Below are 24,745 nucleotides of genomic sequence, written 5' to 3'. Positions count from 1 at the left end.
AGATAAATTCCCTCTAGCAATAATAAAGACATACTACCGACCCCCCATCTACATCGATATGAAACAAGGAGGTACATCGATATGAAACAAGGAGAAGCGTACGTCACGGTACACATATCTACGCTCGAAAATGACATAGCTTCAGTATGATTTCATAGTTGAAGATAAAAGTCTCCCGACCGACTACAAAGGTAAAGTACCGATACCCCCCCCCCCCCCTAGAGTTTTGATGTAAGTACATCATTTTATACCTACGGGTCTAGAACCCCTCGATACATTTATCTACGCATTAAAAATGACAAAAATTATGTTCCACTGAGCAATTTTTCCTTAAATTATGATTTATTAAAAATTTTAATCGTTTTTAGGCTGGCACTTTTTTTCTTAAAAGTCTATTAAAAATATGGGAGATAAATAAGTAAGAATTAAATTCCGACTTAACTGTCACTTTTATCAAACGAACGTCTAGATGTGAAAGTAATGTCGCTAGGTTCTCTCTTATTAACAAATAAAGGTATCTAGGCGTCAGACGCAGATTATATGCGTTAGAAAATTACCACTCAAATAATTTATTTATTATATTTTTTCCATCTGTTTTACTATTTTTCCGAGTAAATGTATCGAGACGTTAAAGGAGCCGGCTTTGTAGTCGATCGGTAGATACATACAGACAATCGTTAAGCGTACCGTCTAGGTGATTTCCAAAAGTCATACAAAATTTATGTTCAAGCGAGAATTTTTTGTTTGAATTGGGATTTATTGGAGTTTCTTATCGCTTCAAAGTGAGCACTTTTTATTACAAGAGCCTATTTAAAATATAAATGATAACTATTTTAAATGTTAATGACGTAAGGAAAGCGGACTAATTGTTTGCAATCATTCCATTGCCTTGTTTTGATCATATGATGTCGATATGACAAGTAGGTAGAACATATTGAGGTGAGATACAGATAGTACAGAAGTTAAGTATACCGTCTCGATATATACAGATGAAGATAGCGTTCATAATCGATGTACAGGAACATAATTGATCGTGACAGAGTGATAAATATGATGTGTATGTGGATGCCGTATGATAATTATGGTGTTTTTGGTGGATGGGCATCGCAAACGAATACAATGTATTTTGAGGAATAAGTTGGTATAGACGTTTGAGATTGGGTTGAAATATGGGAAACTCTTAGAGATATCTCATAAAGACTAGTTCGATGTTTGCAGAGTCTTTTTTACATTATTGTGCTATCCTTTCTCATCAAAAGTACAAGTTCTAATTATCAAATGTAGAAATTGCTAAAGGGGTTATTTTACTGTCAGCGGATTGAAGTTTGCATTATTTATAAACGAGACGATTCGCGCCCCATGCGACAAACAGCACGTATAACGTTACCGCGCCATACTTGTACGCAATGTTTGTTAGAAGCGCACTCGGCGAATGACGAAAATTATCAAAGTAACGCCAACTGAGTATTTTATTTAAATTTTTAAGCTCCATAGGGATGTTATATGTATAAGGAAAATAATAATCTTGACTTAAATTTTCCATATTTATTGTTGTGTTTTAAGAGGACTAACCATCCATACTGTGGTAAATAAACCAAAGTAGGGAAGAAAATGCTGAACACTCCTCTAGTGGAACGGAAGGCCTGTTGACTACTGCCAACAGGCCGGCTTCTCCTGAAGAGTTTCAAGTGGTTTCCTCTCCACATGATCAAATGCTGAGAAATTACTGATTGACCCACATTAGTAAATTCCTCCTGATCCCAACAGTTTAGATAAATTTAAAGAAATTTTTTGCAGAAAAATCCACTTTTGAAATATAAACCTTGTATATTATAAGCAAGGTATCTTGTATATAAAGCAACTCTCATATATATATATTTTTATTTTTAAAAACCATTCATATTGGTAACCATAACTTTTATGGAACAATTCATCATTTTAGCTTTTTATTTTCTAGCTAGAAGTTTAAAAATTCATTCGGAGGTGAACCCCATTTTATGAATTCCATATTTTAAGATTTATATAAAACATCTACGTTTTTGGTTTTAAATGTAAATTTCAACAAGTTTATTGTGTACCTTGTCATATGAAATCTCTGAAATAACTCTATGTAAACAGCGATACGGGAGATCAAAAAGCCATATATAAGAATTTGAATTGAGGTTAGGGGTTCAATATCAAAGATGCGAAGAATCCTTTATTCTTTTGGCTCAGCAATAATGGTACAGAACCTACCGGAACTTTCTACATTCACATATTTGTATAAAAACATATTTATAATGTTCTATGCTTTTTTAAAGAGACTCGTAAAATATTTTATATAAATAATAACAGCACCTTGTTGACATAAGTATATAATTACATATTACACATTAGATAACATTTTATTTTATTTATTTCATTTTTTTTTTTTTTTTTTCATTTTTTTTAAATTTTTTTTTTTGAATTTTTTTGGTTTTATTATTTTAAAATAATAATAATATTTTAACGCCCTAGTGGGCTTTATACTATAAAAATACACAGATATGGTCATTATAAACTACATAGTGATTGCGAGTATAAAATAAATTAATACAAATTCAAAGGAAAAAAAAAAAAAATAATAAATCCATAAAAACAATAGGGACTCGAACACAAAATTGCTAAATGACCTAATTATTTTTTTTATCATCAATAAAACAGATGGAAGAATTGAAGAAATGTGGATGTTCAAACATAGGCAAAATGGTGAATGTTACACTGTGTGTAAAGTGGCCACTAGCCAATTACAGGTCATAAGCCCTGTAAATGCCTTGACTTCCATATTCCTTTATTTAAGGTATTCTCCATCCCTGTTGTAATTTGTTAATTAATAAAAGTCTTTTTTTACAGCAAAATATATCAGTAGAGCTAAATTCATTACTTAGTTAATGTAGTCTCTGAATAAGTGAGTAAATATAGTAATTACTACTAGATTTGTTGATATAAAATAGCGTTTTGTTAGTCTGACGGGTCCGAGTTAGGCCTTTTTTACACATGCCACACCAATCCATCCGGCCCGGTAATTTTCCGGATATACCCTACAAAAGGTGATACATTTTGTATGCGTTTGTAGGATGTACCCAGTAAAATTACTGGGCCGGGCGGATTGGCGTGGCATGTGTAAAAAGGGTCTTAAAGGTACATTAAATGTTTTAAGGTTCGTTAAATCAAGGACGTCCAAACAGCCATTTAACATTTTATACAAAATCAGCGAATCATTAATTGTCCGTCTACTAAAGAATATTTTTAAATTTAGTTTAGATATTAAGGAATTATAATAAATTTGCTCAAGAGGAATCGATAGTTTAAAACTTATAAATCTTAAGAATTTACCTTGAACTTTTTCTAATTTATATTGGTGAGACACATAAAAAGGTAACCGAATTGTGGAATTCAATTCTAAATTCAACAAACAGTATTTTGAAATACTTTAGTAAACTGAAATCTTTTGCTATTGGTAATATAAAACCTAATCATTTCATGGCTTTATTAGTAATTTCATTATTATGAGGAATAACAGTAAGACTTTTATCAAAGTGATACCTTTTAACTTTTAAATGATGGACTTATTGCCACTGGCATTCCCTCCTAGTCGACAATTATTTCTAATTATAAATTATACATAAAACTATAATAATAAAACTTTTTACACAGTATAGTGTACATATGCGTATTTTTTTCGTTTCATTTCATACTTTCTAAATGTTGGAAATAACTTGGTTTAACTGTTAGAACAAGATTATTTTTCAATGATGTATTTTATTTTTAACGTAATTTTACGTACCTGTAGTTCAATACGACACAATCGGAATATTGGTGCTATTGACAAGCCATAGTTTGTGCTGTGCAGATCATAATTATTTCACAAACAGCGGATCGGAACATTGTTCCAGTAACGATGGTACGACAATCAAGTCATTTAGTAAGCCACACTTTTTTTTTCTTTTTTTACGTAAGAAGTAAAACAGAGAATTCAAAAAATAAGTAATAACATAGCAATGAAATACATGGATATGAAGTCAATGTTATATTTAGATTTTAAGTTTTTTTTATTTTTTTTATTTGAATTTTTTTTATAAACTCTTTTGGATTATTACATTCATTTTACATAGAATAATATTTACATTTTTCATTAATACTCTGTTGTTCAAAATAATATTTTTTAGGTCTTTTGACAAGTTTGTCTGAGTCGTTTGTTTAGTTTTGTCTGGTAGTTTATTGTATAATTTCAGTCCCTGGTTCATTAGTCTTGATTGTCCTTGTCTTGTTTTAGAAAGTTGTATATGGTATTTGTCTGATTTTCTCGTATTATGTCCATGTTGACTACAAGGAATTATTGTTTCACGTAAATGTCTTCCAAGCTTAAAGACAAACCTCTCCATTCTTACTCTGCCCCTTGAAACTCTTTCCTTTTGCCAAAATGCTAGTTTGGGTATCCAATACAGTTGAATTTTTTTTCGCGTCCTTACTAAAATCGGAATACGTTTATAAAAATGTCTGTATAAAACTGTTAAGTTCAAGTTTTCATACAAAAAGGAAACGATTTTTTGTAATTATTCTTTATTCCATGAGATTGCGTAGGTTTCTACAAAATATAACAGGACCTGTAATTCTTTATAACTCTTCACAGCGTGCGAGTTACAAAAAACATAAGGACCTTTTTTAATGTAGCAAAAAATTCAATGAAATACAAATATTAAGGAATTAAATCCGAATTTTAATAATAATAAACATAAAATAAAGTACAAACCAACAAATTCTGTGGCAACAATACTTTGAATTTGTTGCAACAGAGAGTGAAAACATTTTTGAGAAGGGAATATGGAAGACTAAGCATCTACAGGGCTTATGACCTGTCATTAGCTGGCTGGGAAGAAATCCAGCCGGTCTGCAAGCATTTGGACATACTTAAAACGTTGGACAATACTTACTTAGTAAGAACGCAGTTATCAATAATAGACTATATGCACGGGGCAATACATACCAAAACATGTTTGGTGATTCGTTTCATATGAAGTTTAGTACCTACAAAGCGGCCATTCTTTTATATTCCATGGATAGGAGACAATAGACTTACTAGACTTCCTACACTAGTTTCTACATAAAAATGTATTTTTTTTACTTTTATATAGTATTATTTGTTTAAATTGCTTTATAAATATGTTTTTTTTTTTTGCCATTGTCATGTCTGCTCACCGTAAAGCCCGACTGTGCTCAAATATCTCTTTTTTGGGTGATACCGTTTGTGTTAGATTTGTTCTGACGATTCGGGTACCATTGCAGGAGCCATTTTCAAGGTAAACTGTGTATTTTGTAGAAAAAAACATGTGATTAACTACTAGTAATTTGTACCGTGTCGCAGTCGGCACTTTTCTATTAGTTTTTGTAGTTTGTAGTGCTGGAAACCACGTTGAGTTTAATTTAAGCCCGTCGTCTTCGTTTATTTTATTTGGGTGTCTGTGTATTTCCATTACCTTTTTTTATTATTCGCGCGCTGTAATTACTGGGTTTATGTAACATTTTTGGATCGAAGACGAAAAAATGTCCGGTGTCTATAAAGCGTTCCGCAACTACGGATTTATCAGGGTGCCCAAGTTTACACGCTCTTTTGTGTTCGTCAATCCTTTTTTTTGCTGTGCGCCCTGTTTGTTCAGTGTATATTTTATCACATCCTTGGTAACTCAGTTTATAATCAGCTTCCGTTTCCAGGGGATTCTTATCTTTTGGGTTTAATGAATGGTTCTTTATTTTTCCCACAGTTCCAAACGTTGTTCCAATATCATGTTTCTTCAGCACTTTGGCTATCCTGTCAGTAGGTAGGTATGCAGTTCCTCTGGTAATATCTTTTTTCTTGTTTTTGTTTGTAGTTTGCTAATTTTCATATCCATTACACACCAATGAGAGGCAATACACAGACACTTAAATAAAATAAACAAAGACGACGGGATTAAATTAAGCTCAACATGGTTCCGAGCACTACATACTACAAAAACGAATAAAAATGTACCTACTGCCAACTGCGACACGGTACAAACAACGAGTAATTAACACATGTTTTTTTCTACAAAACACACGTTTTAGCCTGAAATGGCTCTTGCAATGGTAGCCGAAATGTCGGAACAAATCTAACACACACTGTATCACCCAAAAAAGAAACATATTGATAACAGTGACCGTGAAAACCTCCGCACCCCACTGTGCTGTTTGCCAATTAAAAAATCCTGGTAATTTACTCCTAGGTAATAATATAGTTACTTGTGATAAAACGATGTTGTCTTTCCAATTTTTGATAAGACAATTTTATTCGCTTTGTTCTGAGCAGTAATTAAAGAGAGTTTCCGAAGAAATAATACAAAAATTAGCTTTGACTCCAACTCGAGGGGCCATAATCAAAGGCTTGTTATTTTATGGAAACAAGTTCATTAATTTTAAAATTGGACAATAATCTCACTTTCTATCTTTATAAATTATCAGTATTGTCTAAAAAATATGGACGTGTACCTCAACGGAGAACAAAAAATCACTAGAAAATGTAATACCCAAGTTAAGACACTAACAGGGTTTATTGACTGTCATTGGCCAGTTCTCTCACACACACACACCCACTTTCTCACATGTAAACACACACACGCACTCACCCGTTCACATGTAAACACACACACGCACTCACACTATACTTTTTAATGTTTTTTATTTATTTATTTAACTTTTTGTACATAATGTTATTTGTACATTCGCGGGCTTATTGCCAAATTGCAATTTCTTCCAACCAACCAATAAAATTAAAGTTATATTTTTATAATTCAAGTAACATAACATATTCAATAGAAAATAAAGATTAAAAAGTTAAATATAAATAAAAAAGAAATAAACGTATTTGTTGATAAATTACCTTAAATCGAAACTATTACTCAATGAGAAAAAGGAAAAAGAGGAAAAAAGAAAGAAGGAGAGATTCAGGGTGAGAAAGAAGATGTTTCTTCAGACGTGATTTAAACAGAGATAATGTAGCAACATCTTTGATGGTGGATGGGAAATGATTCTACAGTCGAGCCGCATGGACACTATATGAGTTAAATAAGAAAGAGGAATTGTCGATGGATATTAAGAGAGTGCCTTGAGAATTAGAACGAAGAGAATTATGTTTACTGTATATTTGTGGATTTCTGTTACTACTTCAATTTTACGCTATTTTCTTAATGCTATTTTATTTTCTTAGTGTTGTTGTTTTTATCCCTAATAAATTATTTTTAAAATATGTAAAGTCACCCGGATATGAAAAATGTTCGTGTCGACAAAGATTTGGGTCTACTCATAATATCGTTAAAAATAGTAGTTAGGTATAATTTTATACATACGAGGCAATCATATGTAACATTTAACATAACAATTCAAATGAACTCAGACTTTGTCGCGTACATAGGTCATGACAGCAATCTAGGAAGTATTAGGAAATATTATCGTTGTACCCATACATAAAATATTATTATCTATAATGTGGATACTGAACTCACCGTCATGACCATTATTCTATCCACACCTAGTGGTGTATACGGCACTGCATTTGCGTTCCAATTGCAGCGTATCTCGGTCATTTTTGTTAAATTGAAAGGGTGATAAGTCTAATGGTTCAGATGCCGGTCCAGGAACATTGAAATATTTCAGTGTAGAACCAAATTTATAGCCAATATTTCACATCCACCCTGCCAGAAATCAAACCTAGGACCTCAAGAATGGTAGTTCAATCTGTAGTGCATACCTCGTAGTCTGTAACCGGTAGTCTGTAACCCGTAGACTGTAGTCGTTATTCCGCAGACTTAATTTCGTAGTCCGTAATCGTTTTCCGTAGTCTCTAGTTGATATTCGATAGTTTTCAGTGTCATTTCCACAGCATGTATCATAAATCATAGTCTGTAACCGGTAGTCCGACACCCGTAGACTGTAGTCGTTATTTCGCAGTCTTAATTTCGTAGTCCGTAATCGTTGTTCCGTAGTATCTAGTTGATATTCGAAAGTTTTCATACTCATTTCGATAGTATGTATCTTTAATCTGTAGTCCATGAATCACAGTCTGTAACCGGTAGTCCGTAACCCGTAGACTGTAGTCATTTTTCCGCAGCCTTAATTCCATAGTCCGTAATCGTTGTTGCGTAGCTAGATGATATTTGATAGTTTTCAGTGTCATTTCCATAGTAAGAATCTTCAATCTGTATTCCATAAATCAAAGTCCGTAACCCAAAGACCGTATATTGTATTAACAGATTACAACAGCGATGAAGAACTTTTTGAGAAGGCAATATAGAAGTCCAGGCATCTGAGTTGAATCCAGTCCTTGTCTACAAAAATTTGTCAAAACTCAAAATATTGTTATTTTGTATTTCATAATCATTCAAATATATTTTTTTAAAGGAATAATCCGCTAAGCGTCTATTGTAGAGGCTTGTCAGCGGGTAGGAAAGAAAAAATATGGAAGAAATGTATGAATAAAGCACCACCACACCCAGACCAATTGAAAAAATCTTTGAAAGCCATCTATTATTCCAGTTTTTAATAATATGTTTTTGTGATAAATTCCTAGCTTATATAATTCATAATTTGCAAACAAATATTTCCATAGGTAGAAAACGATGAATCGCTCATGAAGTTGTTATGTAAAATATTTACATCTTTATATATATGATTCCTCTGTACGTGTGATGTCACCTTACTCCTCCTAAACGGCTTAAGCGGTTTACGTGCGGTTTTAGAGAAATATAGATCTTTGCGCTGTGCGTGTTTGTAGATATTAAAATCTTCAATCGAATATGGAAAAAAGAAGTTAGGAGCATAAATGTTTAACACATCGATCTACTAGGGTTGCATTCAAGGAGAATGCATTTGCAAAAAAATGGAAAAATTTTGTTTTTCTGTGTAAAAAAAAAAGTTTGCTTTTGAACGTTTACAAACAGCATTTGTTTTTGGTGGATCTCAATCAGATTCTTTTCTTAAATTCCTTATAATTTCTATCCATTTATTTTTTTTACTGGATTTTTGGTAATACTGAAATAATATTAAATTCATTACATTTAAAAAAAATCGTATTCCCACATAAGTACACCCCTCTGTTGGTGAGAGGACCGGAGTTTAAAGTTTGCCATATTTGAAAAAGAATGCCATATTTGAAAAAATATTTATTTTATGTTTTGGAATTCAACCATAAACAAGTACCTACCTAAGTACCTACTTGAATTAAATATTTTAATATTACCAATTTTTAATTTTGGAATTTAATCACAAACACGTATTAAGGTACCTATTTATCAATGAAAAGTCTTTTTCCAAGCTAATAGCAGGCAAGCCAACGTTCGGGCAGGACAACGTCTGACGGGTCTGTTAGTTTTATATAAATATGTAAATATTTTTCTGTTTAGCCGTTGTTTTCTCAAAATAAAATTAAAACAAAATTATTGTTTATCCGTAGTCCATAGTTTCCGGCTTGTGGTCTGTAATCTTCAGTATGCTTTCTGTAGTGTGTATTTTAAAGAATTATGATGTTTGATATTCCCTGCGTCGACGAAATCAACACCAAGAACTGTTTAATATTTATGGAGGATTATTTAAATACAGGGGGCAAACGTCAGCCGGCACCGTCGCCGTCGGCGTCGGCGTCGGTTTAGTGCTAGAATTAGTGACGAGAATACTTGCTTCAATGGATATTACATATTACTTATACGTGAATGGGTGAACTATGAAATAAACGTAGTTATGCAGAAAGCAGCCAGCCATAGAAAAGTTAAACTTAGATAGCACTTTTGTGGTAAGGGTGAATAATCAAATTTACACTACAGTTGGAATTATTTTTACTTTGTCAAATGAACAAAAAAGAATTTAACTATGGTACTTGACCAGTTTTTATGTTTTTTTTAAAATTCCATATGTATATTTAATATTTATATTGGGGTACTTTACTGTAAATAATTACTTAGTTTATTGATTATTATGACTTTAAAAAGATTTTAATTGTGTGTTTACGAATTTTGGTGATTTTAATTAATTAATTTATTTATGTATTTAACAGTTTTAAAATGTACAGAGTTTCTTTGTTTTAGGTCCCGACTAGCTAGGAAATTCCTGTTTTTAGGAAGGACCTTATTTTATACATGTGTTTTTTTTATTTCATTAAATGATGCTTAATAAATTCAAAGAATAATAACATTAGAAAAAATCTATATAAATATAAGTTAGAAAACATGCAAGTAATAATAATAAAAATTGAATCATAAAAATAAATTAGAAAATATGACATTAATAGTAAAGAAATGAGACATAATTATTAAAAATTAGAAAACATACTGAAAATAATAAAAATAAAAGCATAAATAGAAATTTGAACAAATATCGTTAGTATTTAAAAATTGAAGAAAATTAATGCATTTATAAAAATAAAATACTTACGTGATGTATGCCTGGAGGGCAAATTGGTGATGAACAAAAGTAAGTCAAAAGTGATGGTATTTGAAAGAGATTGTGAGGTTACTGACTGCCTTATAAATGTAAACAACGAATGTCTCGAACAAGTAAAAAACTTGTGTATCTGGGAAGCATGTTTTCAGGAGATGGAAGAGTAGAAAAACGTGTTGAAAGGAAAGTGAATGCGGGCAACAAAATGAACGGCGTACAAAGCACAGTAATTGCTAAAAAAAATATGTCAATCCAAGCTAAACTAGCAGTGCACAACAGAGTTTTAGCCCCAACACTTGTGTATGGAAGTTAAACATGGAACTTGCAGAAGAAAGATAAAAGCCGAGTGAACGTGGTCAAAATTCAATCTCTTAGACGAATGTGTGGGAAATCAATGCATGACAGGGTTACGAATAATGAAATTAGGTGAGAGTGTTAATCTGAGTCAGGTATAATTGACAAGATAAGAAAGGGTCTCTGAGATCGTTTGGTCATGTAGAATGAATGGATGACGTAAAAATGGTAAAACCAGTCAATATCGTGAAAATGAACGGTAACGTGAGACGAGGATGACCAAGAAAGACGTAGCATGATCAGATAAATAAAAATTTCAAGTCTGGTCAGTTCAAAAGCAGGCACAGCCGCATGGCATGTATTACAAGATGTATGAATAGGGAAGAAGCTAGAAATGTATGCCAGGATAGACGAGTGAGGCGGACAATTTTCTCTGCCTACCTCATGGGAAAATGGTGTGATAGTAGTAGTAGTAAAATACCTACGTATTTATCAATGTTAATTTATTTAAGAGAACTAGATTTCATGTAGCATTAATCTTCCCATCAGCATCCATACCGTAAGATTTTTCTATTGCTGTGGATGTAAATAAGAAACTTCAGCCCTACGGGTATACAATAAATGTTTTCTTGCGCACAGTAAAAATTGGACCATTCAATGTGATGTAAAATTAAACCATTAAATTAAATGTACGAAAAAAATAATAAAAACGAACTACTTTGAACGATGTCACTGCTTCATATGAATCCACCAATGATAGTTCTGGAAGATTTCCGGTTTGCTTGCTGTCAATGGACCTATGGGTATTGAGGGGAGATCCTTAAGCCCACCATCTACCCGCAACTGTTATAGAGTCCTGGGGGACTCTCTGTTAGCTGCGCATAGAGGAAAATTAATATAAATATTCCTAAGGAATACAAACTCTATGCAGATTAAGGAGGGGGAAAGAGGATGTATGGACAGAGGCCAACACGTCGTTTCCACCCCTCAGGATCCCCTCAATGCCTCTGTTTTTTTTATTTATTAAAAAATATGTATTTACACAAACAATTTACATAAATAAACGTATCCAAAAATACAAAAGAAAAAAATTAACTACAGTAACACATTAAACATAACTTACACAACAAACATAAGTAAAAACACGGATATTTACAATGAGAGAATAGACCAACGAGTAGAGCTAATCGAGAATAAGCGGAAGAGAACCTCTGACGTAATACGCAGAGTTTTTTTCAGAAATACAAAACTTTAAAAATAATACCGCTGATAATACGATATATAAAAATTGAAGAAAAAAAAATTTTGGCTTAGTTTAATAGTCTGTTAAGTACTGATTATACATTTTCTATACTGGCAACTCATATAAAACTGTAAATATTCCGTTCCTTCCCAAATCCTTCCTATTTCAAAACTCTTGTACTTCTACCATCCTGTGAGCAAGTCACATGTGAAAAGTTGCCTCTCTGATAAATCTTTATCATATACTGCGTCAGCATATTCGTACAAAGTGAAGTTTAGTGTTATATAAACAGCTAAATTATACAATTCATCATCATCTACACTATACCGGTATCCGTGCTGCAGCAATAGTGAAGTGCTTCAAATAAGAAATAATCGGAAGAATTTTAAAAGTGAGTAACATTTCCATACAGTCCATTAAAACTCAAAATCTCGCTGTTATCGGTGCCGACCAAACAAAGTCTATTTTAAAATAATAAAAAACTTCTTCATTAAGAGATACCGTTATTGTCATCTACACTATTTTCAGAAGGTGATTATTACAGTTTTTTTGTATGAAAGCGGCCAGGCGGTTTTTAGCACCAATATCTCATCTTTTTCAAAATTATGGACTGGCTGCTTTCTGCATAACTACTTTAAAATATAACGCTCTTACACAGTTATCCACTAGTGTGTTATACTGTTTTCACATACACAGGTAAACACGTACACTATACGAAATACGACTTTCCGTGAGGAGTTAACATTGTTATGCAAATTATTGTCAAATGACAGGGAAGGTGCATTGTTGTCAGGAAACAAGAATACCTACTTATAATTTTCAACATTCACTAAACTATAATTTTGTTACTCTATTCTTTCAGACTAATTTACGTAGAGCGCAGATCATCTGGGCTGGTGTTCTGAATGGAATTGCGACCGGAGAGATCGCTCTGTTAGCGTGTATTTAGTACGTAAATACTCATGAAAAATATCCCCTCTAGACATTTTATGAATTCACTTTCAAGTGCATGTTGAACTTGATCATACCATGTAATATTCGGCATTAGTCGGATTATATATCCAATAACAACTTTTACGTGAATACTTTTCATGTATTTTTTTTTTATATTTCGCGTCATAGAAAATATTCTAAGGGGCAATAAATTATTTTTTCAGATCAGTGATTTAAATGTTTTTTTAAATTAGTTATTTAAGAGTTCGAACCGGCCGTAGGGTCGCAGTGAGTCGCATCTTGCTAGAGGGTGTGATTCTATTAAATGCTGCGAACGCCCAGTTGCATTCCCCCGGCAACACTACTGACTAGTCCTACTCGTTAGCGTCACACTTATAACGGTGTGATCGCAGCAGATATGATATGATTTTTCATAGTTTTGTATTTTTGAAATTACTTCGCGTGTGACCTCTCAATGAGTTGTGCTGATTTAATTATTTTTTTTAAATGAAATATTGCAGAGTCGAACCACCTTAAAAACCAATATTTCACGTTCTTCCTTTCAGGAATCGAATCCAGGGCCTCAATCACGGTAGGCGAATGCGCCAAACAGTAAACTACGAGACAGACTTATCTCCATTCGATTCATTTTTTCAGGATTTTTATCGGAGAGTAGCCATCGAGTAGAAAACACTTGTTCAGGGTTTCGGTTCTATTTCACACCCAGAATTGTATTTTTCATTCGTCATAACTTGAATACTATACATGAATCGTTTCGACTTACAAAATTGGGTACCTTTGATTGAACTCCATGAAGTTCACTTTTGTAATCTTCGGATTAGAGTGAAAACCACAATAATTGGACCCCAAGCAGTATTAAGAATTATTTACTACCATTCAAACCATAACAAGATACAAGATCTTTGTAAGTAATTTATTTGTCTAGTTTTCGCTTGGGTATATTGAACAAAAGATATTATTCTTATAATATTATTACTGTAATTTTCTAGAACGTAACTGATAAAAAAATTCAGCTTTTACAGTGTTTACAATAAAATACAGTTATATGAATTAAACACTTTTTAGCTTATTTTTTTTTTCAATTGGGGTTATTTTGCAGAAAAACACATTTAGTGTTTTGTTTTCAAATAAAATAATACAATAAAAAAAATTACTTCTTTTTGAGGCATTCGATTTATTCAAAAACATGTATTGTTAATATAACGTTTATACTCGTATCATTTATTTAAAACATTTTTTATACAGCTATTCGTTGACTTACGACCGCAATCGGGTCCGGAAAATAGGTCGTAAGTCGGAACATGCAATAATTTTCTCATATATAAAATTACTTACGCTGAGTGATGATATAATTATACGACGAAAATGAAATAGCGTGTCACTGTCATTTATCGGGTTCCTATATGTTTCTTTTATATTTATTATATTATTTTGGGTTGGTATGTGGTTGAATAATCATAAACTTACATAGAAATCTCAATTTATTGTATTCAGCGCAGGCGAACAACTGATCGCGGATTGTAGTCGTAAAGTCGAACAGTCGTAAGTCGCATAGGTCGTAAGTCGACAAATGGCTGTAGGGGGTTTTTAATAACAAAAATCTTCAAAGGTTCGGTCTGTTCCGGGGTCGAAATTTAAACCGATATAAGCAACTAGGGGAAAAAACTTTAGAAATATCGACAGAATGAAGAATTGAAAAAACATTAATGTTGAAACAAAGGCAGAATGGTAAAAGTTACACATAAGTATACAATAGTCACAATTTGCCCTGCAAATGCCTAGAAATCCGTATTCTTTTATTTTTTATTTATAGTTTTTTTTTACAAAGTATTATATTACATTATTATTATCAATTAGCAAAAGTGCTGGTGTGAGGGTATATAATATATTATTTTAATAAAAAATCCTTAAAATAACATCACATATCACTCGTCGCATGGGCTATAAGCACTGTTTTATTCAGATGTTTTTTAAGTACCTATATGCTTTGTATATTTTTTAAGTAATTAGAAAGTGAATTGTAGAACTTCATTATTTATTTATTATTTTATTCAGAAAACATACAGTCATACAAAATAAGTACTAAAAACAACAAATTTTTAACATAAAAAGACCAATTAAGTTTTCATAAATTAAAAAGATATAAACATTAAATGTGACAAAAAATAAAAAATAAATAAGAATTTTAAGTGAGAAAAGAATAATTGTTGACATTTGCGTTTTCTATGGAGGTAATAAATTAAAATAAATAAAAATACCGAATGTACACTCCGAGCCATCCACGCACACACATGAACGCACATATAAAACATACACAAACATATACATTACATTGCTGTATACACAAAACTGTTTCTTTTATGTTAGTCCTAGGTTGTTCGCAAGTTCAATTATTTGACGTTCTGGTATTTCTTGGATAAATATTGTTGTTAAAATTAATTATAATAATAAAAATACGTATATAGTTTTATTTCACTTTTATTTATAAATTTTTACCAGTGACCGGGTTTCGTCGTGACCGACATCGTCAGACTGGTGTCGGTCACGACGAAACCCGGTGACTGGTAAAAATTTATAAATAAAAGTGGAATAAAACTATAGAGTACGTATTTTTATTATTATAATTAAAAAAGCAGTTCCACCAAAAAATGTCAGTAAAAAAACTCAATTTGTTAAAATTGAATTTAATATGTGTCCCTATTTTATTGATTGTTATCTTAAATAAAATCTTTACCTTTTCTGCGTAAATTAGTTCATCTAAATTGAGCTATAAATCTGTAGTTCTAGTATATTGATTAAAATTATATGTTACTTAAGGTGGTTTATTCATTATTAATCTAAATATAAAATGTAGAAGTATGAAAGCATTGTACATCATTAATTTTGTTATTTTATCAAAGACTTCTGTGCTTCTCATTATCCCAATAATTAGACCAAGTTTTTTTATAACTGATTTGATATGTTTTGTGCATACTAATTTGTCATCCACTTTTAGACCCAAACACTTTACATTTTCTGTTTGTTTAATTTGCTCATCTTTAATTATCGGATTAAGTTTTGTGGGTCGTTTGTTTTATTATCATTTATTTAGTCTTATTTGTAATTATTGTTAATGAGTTATTATTTAGTCAGTACAAACATTTATTCCGATCCTCATTGATGTTGTTTTGCAATTGGGTTTCATTATCACCACTATATATCAATAGAGTATCATCTGCATATACGAAATACCTCCCCAATACATTTGAATGTCTAAGATTATCAATATACAATAAATACAATAGGGGGCCTAATATTGACCCCTGAGGTACCCCTACAGTTGTAGATATCTTATCACGCATATAATTAATATTCTTTGTAATTGCCTTTCTTCCCTTTATATGGGTTTCTATTAGCTTAAGGGATTTCCCCTGAAACCTAATCTCAACAGAGAGCATAATAGAGTGTCATTACCAACGGTGTCAATAAAAATTGGAATCACGTATTAACCTTTATCTGATTTATCATTTATGTAATTCATAGCGTCTACTAATGTTGCTGTCGTTTTACTGTTTTTCTGAAAAGCATATTAGTATTGATCAAAACCTCCATTCTTGCTTATAAATTCGACAAATCTAGTATTTAGCTCTAAATTTTGTTGAGTGAACTGAGTAAACAAATTGGTTTACATTTATTTTTATTCCCTGACTTGAAAACAGGTTTAATTGTTGCAGTTTTAAAGCAATTTAGATATACGGCTTTTTCAATACAAATGTTGATTAAGTTAGACAATGGAGGAGCAATAATATCCTGAATATATTTTTATATCCGTTGCTGTGATTCCGTCACAGCCGCTGGATTATTATTTAAAGTGTTTTCTATCTTTATTGTAATATGTAATCTTACAACTCCCTAGGGGTCCAGTGTCCAGTCCGGTCCTTGTCTATAAATTTTCAGGCGTTGCATTGTATGAACTATGTATTTGAAATAATTCAATCGGGTGAATCTTATCCGCATCATTCGTTGGTTGGAAGATATTGGTTTTCGCAATCAGCCCTCCAAATGGCATATTATTTTTGTAGTTTGAAATAAATAAATAATTAAATAGCCCCAATATTGAAAAATCTTCCTGAATCATAGGAACGCAAACATTTCTTTAAAAAAAAACATTTGAAACGAGAAAAAATCTTAGCACCCGATATATAAAACTAAATAAATATGAAAACACTTTTTTACGTAAAAGTAATACAATCCCTCGAAGTTTTTTTCTTTTCGCGTTTCTGGATACGTTTGAGAGTATTCTGAAGAAATATTCCATTAGATGACATGAAGCAGTTTTTATCTTCTCAAGCATATTCTAATAGTACCCAATATACATTTCAATAGCTTTTAAATTCCTAGAATTGTATATCAGATTTATTATTTACTATTCTTGTTATCTGCCACACTTGAATTTATTATTTTCAAATATAAAATCATATTTAAATGTTTTATAAATCTTGTAATGTACAAATAAATATTTTTCCAATAAAAAACGTGATGAAATAAAAACCGTATGTTGTGGACGATATGACGCATTGAACTGTAAGATGCACCCTAAAATTTATCTATCAATTTTAAGTTTTAAAGAATGTTTTGAACGGTAAATCGGACCATAAGACGCACCTATTTTTTTATTGAATTTTCACAGTAAAAAAGTGAGTTCTATGGTCCGAAAACTATGGTAATCTATTTTATTATTTATCTTTTACTCTTAACAATGACAATTGCACATAACATAGCTACCATACAGCTAGTAAATTAATGCATATTATAATGAATTAATCCAGAAACATAAATGTTTTATGCCATTGATAATTTAGGAAATTATGTACTTTAAAACGTTCATTTAAAAAAAAGAATACAATAAAAAATAGATGAAAATTCATAGGGTCTGTCAAATGGCTGATTTGCATATTAAAACTTTGCTCAAAACATACTGCAGGTACTAAATTCTATTGTATTTACATGTAGACTAACTACAGCTAACGTCAATGTGCTTCAGCTGCAGTTTTTTTTTTAAAGTAATGCTGTAAAATTTTATGCCATTTCTATTTTTTTAAAGAAATTCTACCTGTGTAGCGAGCGCTGTGAAAAAATATGTTTTTTACACATCGGCGGAATAAACATATGCTGTCATTTCAAACTTAATGGAAGAGCTTCACGATGAAGTTGGCTAAAATATTACCCGACGTAAACAGGTTAAGATAACTTAAATGTCGGGACCTAGCGAGAATATTTTAAATAAATTTTAATTAGCGGTATTGTTGACTACCTTGAAATTATGCGGAGCATTGGCTTTTATGTTCTGGATAATAGAGAAACATTTTTTTTTTTTAAAACATTTTTAAAGTAAAACGGGTCTATGAAATACAGTTCAGTATTTTTGGCTACATATTAGTAGCACAAAAAAAATACAAATTTAAATTTTGAATTTCCGCAAAAACGGTCATTGCATTGGCCACGCCCCTAATACGTCACGATTCATGTTCATTTTTAACTTTGTCCCAAACCATTCAATTTTTTTATAGAACATCGTCACGAATCTTGACGTCACAAGTATCAATGCCAAAAATATGTCACGTATTTCTAGTGACATATTTTGTTATATTTTCTTTTTTTAAGTTATATATGAAAACATTTCTCCACGATATCTATATTGATTTTGAAAATACAATGAATTATTCTAAGCCCATTTCATATATTTTTATCGGTATTCGTAGAACGTGATATTTCCATATAACCTCAGACAGCCTCATAATAGACTTTTCCACAATTTAATATGCAGGACAACCTGCCAATGGCTATGCTTGTTGGAAGGGCTATCTCTATGTTGAACAATATTACTTTGGACATTGATCATTTTCACATATCTGAGGGAGTTTGCCGTTACAAAATTCTCTTCCTTTTTTTACATGTTATTCTCTAAATCTATATTCACATTGTACACGTACGTGTTATTTTTATACAAACATAAGCTAATTTACTTTTTATTTTTATTATTTCTCTTTGTTTGAATTAAGACACTTTGTTCTGTATTATACATATATACGCATAAATAAAACTAAAAATTGGATATTGAAATTTTACGATTAACTATTATAATAACTACTTTTAATTACTTTTAGAATGTTTTAGTTTTTCTTAGTGATAAAAAAAATATATGTCATTATTTTTAAAGATGTTTTTTTTTAATTAACTAAAATTAATTGTCTTTTATTTCTTTAAAAGTTTCTTCTGATCGTTTCTTTTTTAATCCCTTAAAATATATGTGTTTTTATTTTTTTTTAATGTTTATTTTTTTGCATTTGATCATGTTTTTACATTCTTACCTTTTAATTACTTTTGATGAGTTTTTACTTCATTTTTAATATTACTTCCATTTATGTAAATACCAACTAAAAACTTTTAAAATAACTTTTTTACTTCGATTTAATTTTTTAACTACTCTCATTTATGTTTTTTCTCCTTCTTTTTTATACTTAAAAATATATAAATAATTCATTGATAACCTAAGATATAATAATTATATAATATAGAAACTTCACTGGTCCATTAGAGTTAAGTCTAACTTTGTACACTATAAAACAATGTAATTGTACTGTTTGTTTTCTGAATAAAAGAAAATAAACAAATAAAATATAATACGAATCATTAAAAATAATGTCCTCCTTGGAGAAACCCATGTCGAGGACACTATTTTTTAGAAAATTTATTAAAATAAAATAATAAATCGAATAAAGTGGAAAGCTCCTTGGTTCTGACCCGCGCCTGCGCAGAGGAAAGTGTAGAGCTGATGAGACTACATTAAATTAATGTTAATCGTGATTCTCTCCACTTAAGCTAATGCGGTATGACGCTATCGTGCATGTCTCGCTAATGAATCTCTAAGACAATTAAATCATTCATAAACTATTTATTATACGCAAATTAATAAGTACGTGTTTCATTTTGTGGAACACTTAAAGATAATTAGCGTTCTATAAAATAAAATCATAATACAATCTATACATATAAAAGGTATTTTTTGTGTGTATGTCCTCGATAGACTAAATGACTACTTGACCGATTTACGTGCAGTTTTTTCAAAATGATGAGATTTGTGCTGGGCATTTTTATAGCTCTTAAAATTTTCAATCAAATCAGTAGAAAAAAGTTATGATAGTAAATGTTTGATTTATCGACCTACAGAGCTGCATTTGGTGTGAATGCATATTTAAAAAAAATGGAGGATGTCATGATTGTGAATTTTAAAAAATGTTGTATTTGAATGTTTTCAAACAACATTGATTATTTGTGTTTCCCAATCGAATTCTATTCTCAAATTCATTTTCACACGTTTATTTATTTTTACTGGATTTTTGGTATAACTAAAATAATTTTAACTCACATATAATACATTTTTGAAAATTGTAAAATAGAAGAGATAAAAGATCAGAATTTGAAATTTACAAAAATAATTCTTGATTTGAATATTTTTTATATTATGTTATGGAATTCAATCATAAACTAGTACCTAGGTAACGACATACAAATGAAAAGTTACACCATCGTTTTTACGTTAATTTAAACGGTGTTTACACGCTCTCAAGACACAACCAGGCATTTTGGTTTCCAATTATATGTCAAGCTCACATCAAAATCTGGCTGGCGGTAAAAAAGCTACTAAATACACGTTGTGCACGACTAATCGTTTGGGCATGAGTTAAGTGTCATGATTTTAGAGGGCTCAAGTTGTGTTCTGTTTATTAATAGGTGAATAGTTTTATTTATGAAAACCGAACCTTTTTCTATGGTAAAGTAAAAGTATTATGAAGCAAAGTTTTGTATTTATCGTTAGAGGAAACTCAGTATGACTTTTCTTTACACAAACGTATTCCCGTATTTTCTGTCTGGATTATGGCACTAGAGCAGTGATCTTTTTAGACACTATAGATATTTACTATTGGCGTGACCTTATTGTTTTGTTTTATTTTATTAATAATTACCAATAATTGGAATTAAAACCATTCAAAAACCCATAAAAACGCCTAGTTGTATCTGCTGTTTTCGGGCGCACGGTATACAAATATGATTTTTGCTATTACTATTTTTGAAAACGCTAAAAAGGATGAAAAAGAAAATTTCAGATCGTCGATTTTGTTTATTTAAGTAAGGCATTATTGAGACATGCAGTTGCTATTTTCGCACAGTATCGGAGAGGCATCTGCAAGACAGTGATAGAAAAACAATACCTATTTATCAGCATATCCTTACAATTGATGTAATCCGAAATACAAAAATAACAATGTATACGTATGTATCTAATTTGAACTATTTTTTTATTTTTTTTAATTTTAACCACATAAGAGTTTAATTTGTGTTTTTTTTCAAAATTATTTTTTATTTTTCAAAAATATTTACAAAATAGTCGCGATGTTAAGGGGAGCAAAAAGAAGAATTAAAACCTTATTTGTGGGACATTTCTTGGCTTCAAAAAAAAAAAAATTTTTTTTTTTTTTTCTAAAATATTTACAAAATAGTCTTAAATTAGAGTCCTGCTGAGTTGCATACATACAACTCGTCAGCAGCAACTAAACAACTATAAACAATATCATCATTATAAGTTCATTTAATATATATTCAAGTATGTACTCAAATCTAGTAATGGCAAAGCATTGCCGGGTTCAGCTCGTACAATATAAAATCTTCACCGTTATTAAACCATTATCCGAAGCTAATGTAAATAAAGCAAGATTTTCAGCCGAAACTGAATTTCGGCTTCTGTTCTAGTTTAGGCGGAAACCTAAACCAAAACTTATTTGAATAAGTCAAAAGTCACTCCCAAGCGCCTAAAATTAGGCATTTTTATTGTTAAACCTTACAAGTTCTACACAATGAAATAAAAAGCATAAATTAAATGTTTCGTTGTTATGGTGTACATATAACTTATATGAACTTTAACTTATTAACTATAAGGAAATTACAAAAATATAAATAAGAAATATCTTATAACTACTAACTATAGTAAACAAATCACAAAATCAAATTAGTTTTTTTTTTGTGTAACAATGGCAATACAATAACTAATAATTTGAATGAACAAAAATCCTGTGCTATTTTTTTAACATATGAATAGTAATGTGCATTTTGGAAAAATAAAACATTTCAAAAGTCTGCTTGTAAAAAAATATCAAAAGTCGGTGGTGGAGAGAATCGAAAACGCCTGACTGACGCGCGACGCGTGCGGATGCTTTAAAAAGGACCGTATTGAACGCATTTTTTAATATTTTGTTTTGTATTCACGGCTCAAGGTCCTTTGACAAAATTAAATATAAATCAATTACAGTTCATACATTAACTCTTAAACGACTGTGGGAAATAATTTATTTGCGCGCGGTGATGTAACTCGTGCTTCCACAAGCAAAAGACGGAATACTTTAAAGTTCATACATTTTAAAAAATAAACATGGCGACCTAATTCCTTTTCCATAATTTATAAAAATGAACATTTAAGTTAGCCCGGTTTTTGCAAAATAAATCGAAAATCATAAATTTGGCGGCCTCCGTGGTGTAGTGGTCAAGACGCTTGACTCACAAACGGAAAGTTCTGGGTTCGATTCCTGGTGAGAACACAAAAATTCCATAGTCATACAAAAATCAGCATAGGTTTACAAATATAATTTTCCAAATCCGGTGTGAATATGTCCATTTGAAGATTTAAAAAAATATAACTTCATAATTAAAAAAAGTAAGATAGATTTATTTATTAATTCAAAATTACACTAGTTTAAATATTAATGAGCTTATTAAAGCTTTTTAGGCTATACCCGTGTCAAGCCATAGTGATTAACAATAAAAACACATCGTAAAATTAATTAGATTAAATTATAATGACACATGATGCGATATAACAACAATCTAGAATAAAAGGTATAAGTAATAAATAATAAAATTCCAATAAATGCAATGCAAAAAAAAGATAATCAGGTTTAAATTTTAAAATATAAATTATACTAATTTAGAATCATGCATACAAAATAATGGTATTTTAAAAATCAACAAAATAATAGTTAAATATAGTAGTATAAAAAAAAAACAAATAATAGTATCATTGAAATCAATAGAATTTTTTTTTTTAATGATAGTTGAGATATGTTTTCTAGAAACTCACTCTATACTATAGTAAGATATAGGTGTAATAAATAATATGCCAAATAAAGGTAAGTACTAAATATAATCATTCAAAAATATATAATGAAAAAACATAAAAATATCAAGATATATAAAAAGCAAATAAAAGTAAAAGTATGGAAGAAAAGCAGATTTTTTAATATTTGGTAATTGATAGTCTCGAACTTTAAAAAATTGACAACCTCGTCCCTATATATACCTAGATATATCAAGTCTTGTGTCCTATGTAGTCTAGTGTGACATCACAGCCACACAAGAGTTAAAAAAGAAGTAAACGTGTCCGAGTCATGTGCCATAAAATAATGTTTACTCGTATTATTGTCCGAAACCGAAATCAGCAGCGAAACTTTTAAATATTGCAGTGTAATACCACCTAATAAGCAAATATTTCATGTCAACCTTTCCAGAACCGAACCAGGGACATTTATCATGGTAGGCAGAAACGCCAACACTACGAGGCGGACTTTTCTGCAACAAATGATAAACATTCGCTGCATTTAGTTTAACAACGCAGTGTACTATGAACCAAAGGGTTTGAAAATGATGATGATATTCCTTCGAGATCATTTATTTAATCTTAAACTAGTACATACATAATAGTGAAATATCACATACTACGAATACCGATAAACATATAAGAAATGGATTTAGAATAATTCATTCTATTTTCAAAATCAATATGGATATTATGGAGAAATGTTTTGATATAACTTTAAAAAAGAAATTACAAAAAAACATGTCACTAGAAAAACGCGACATGTTTGGCACTGCAATGTCCGTGCGAGGTTTTCCCACAGCATGAATTATATCATTCCCAAAACCCTTACGACTTTTGCCCAGAGACATCTCTCGTTTATCGCACCGAGACGAATTAAAAACGAAAACTAATTTCAAGGGAGGAGTTAATGACTAGATTTTCCTTACTGGGGGGGGATTCAAGTAGGAAACTTCTTGATGATTTTTTAAATGTTTAAGTTTACTGTTTACCATATTGATGTGCTATATATACTCGGTATGTTTTTTAAAAATTATTTTTTGTGTTTCTAGTTCTATGGGTGGTCGGTTTGTGGTCCCGTGGCTAGTGTCGTGGACTCATGGATCAAAGATCCGAGGTTCGCACCTCACTCTACCGCAACTTGATTTCCATTTTCTAATAGTGTGTTATTTACAACTTGTTTAAAATGACCACCAAAATTGAAATATTTGGGTAAATCGTAAGAACGCAAAGATTAATTTTTTGTTAAAAAAAAAAAGTGATATACTCATTTGTCGGTGTCAACTAATTGCACGTCCCGTCTTAACACGGGACTTTTAGTCTCAAATAATGTGTAATGTACTACATGTATGTAAATAAATAAATAAATTGATAGTTGTGGCGTCAAGATTCGTGACGATGTTCTAAAAAAAAAAAGAACGGTCAGGAACAATGTTGAAAATAAACATGAATTGTGACGTATTAGAGGCGTAGCCAATTCAATAACCGTGTTTGAGGGAATTCGAAAATTACAAATTTAAACATATTTTTTATCACTTATAAGTAGCCATAATTTTTTTTCGCTAGACAGTATTTCATAGACCCTTATTACTTGTGATATTTCTATA

Source organism: Micrasema longulum, unplaced genomic scaffold, assembly GCF_059751315.1.
Source record: "Micrasema longulum isolate JH-2025_06_02 unplaced genomic scaffold, ASM5975131v1 h1tg000248l, whole genome shotgun sequence".
NCBI lineage: Eukaryota > Metazoa > Arthropoda > Insecta > Trichoptera > Brachycentridae > Micrasema > Micrasema longulum.
The sequence above is the reverse complement of the archived record's forward strand: the minus strand, read 5'-3'. Positions refer to the sequence as shown.